The sequence below is a fragment of the Orycteropus afer genome, unplaced genomic scaffold (genome assembly GCF_000298275.1).
Source record: "Orycteropus afer afer isolate SDZICR_OR568_19922 unplaced genomic scaffold, OryAfe1.0 scaffold00239, whole genome shotgun sequence".
NCBI classification, from domain to species: Eukaryota; Metazoa; Chordata; class Mammalia; order Tubulidentata; family Orycteropodidae; genus Orycteropus; species Orycteropus afer.
The window spans coordinates 2,892,875-2,894,410 of NW_006921826.1; the positions used below are offsets into that span (position 1 = coordinate 2,892,875).

A 1,536-nucleotide genomic window follows, 5' to 3' on the forward strand; every position below is an offset into this window, starting at 1 on the left:
AGATGCAAATCAAAACAACAATGAGATACCATCTTGCTCCAGCACTAGTAGCAAAGTTCAACAAGACAGAAAATAACAAATGCTGGCGAGGTTGTGGAGATGGGGGGACTCTCCTACACTGCTGTTGGGACTGTAAAATGGTACAACCGTTGTTGAAAGCAGTATGGCGATACCTTCAAAAGTTGGAACTAGAAATACCATTTGACCCAGCCATTCCATTACTAGGTATATACCCTAAAGAAGTGAGAGCCGTAACAAGAACAGATATATCCACACCCATGTTCATCACAGCACTATTTACAATAGCCAAAAGATGGAAACAACCTAGATGTCCATCAGCAGAGGAATAGATAACCAAACTATGGTACATACACACAATGGAATACTATGCAACACTAAAGAATAGCCTAGACTCTGCAAAACACCGCGTAACGTGGATGAACTTGGAGGACATTATGCTGAGTGAAATAAGTCAATCACAAAAGGACAAATATTGTATTAGTCCATTATTGTAAAACTCAAGGAAAGGTTTATATATGGAAGGAAATTTTCTTTGTTGGTTACCAGGGGTGGGAGAAGAAAGGAGAGAACACTATTATTAGACAAGTAGAGATAAGTATTGATTTGGGTGAGAAGAAAGGCAATGTACCAAATGTGAGTGATCAACATGGTGGCACTGAAGAAGAGAAAGACATAGAGAGGTACATGGGAAGTGCAGACAACAAAGATGAACCCTTTTGCACATACAGCACTGCATTGTCAGTGAAGGCAAACATGGGTATACAAGTGGACAGATGGGTGGGCAGGCTGAACTATTAGGTATGTCTATGCAGCAGGGAGTGTACCCAAGACCACGTATAGGGCTGGCAGACAATGGTTCTACAAGTGTATTTGTATGTTTTGTAAGAATTCCCAGGTGTATAGTAGAGCTGACAAAGGACAAGTTTATAGTCATTTCTTGGTCACAGCCAGCTACCCAGAGGGAGCGAGTAGTTGAACCTGTGGGCTCGGGACCACAGTCACAGGGAACATCAAGCTCGATTGCCATAACATACTACACAAAACACTGCTCCACCTCCTACTTTGGCGAGTAGCGACTGGGATCTTAAAAAGCTAGCAAGCTGCCATCTAGATTCAATGATAGGTCTCTCCTCGTCCAGAGCAAAGAAGAATGAAAAAAAACAAAGATTCATGGAAACAATTTGTCCTAGTGACTGGTACACCATGCGATCTGCAGCCTATACAACTATGAGACCAGAAGAACTAGATGGTGCCCAGCTACCACTGTCAACCACCCAGAGGGGGATCTATGTAGGAGATCCTGGATAGAGAGGGAAAAGAATGTGGATCAAAACTCAAAAACATTTGAAAAAAAAATGGGACCAGGTTTGCTGGTCTGATAGAGCCTGGTGGAACCACTGAGACTATGGCCCCTAGCTGCACTTCAGGTCTAGAACTGAACCCACACCTGTGGCTTCCAGCCAAACAAAAGACAGGCATATGAGTTGAACATTTACCTGAGGTAGATATACTCCT

The 1,536-nt window shown here is 42.9% G+C and overlaps 1 protein-coding gene across 1 annotated transcript in view; it reads right to left on the minus strand.

Annotated features, from left to right (window-relative positions):
• Positions 1-1,536, minus strand: part of ADSS2 (adenylosuccinate synthase 2) — a 61,563-nt gene that overhangs the window by 22,493 nt on the left and 37,534 nt on the right. The window lies entirely within an intron of this gene.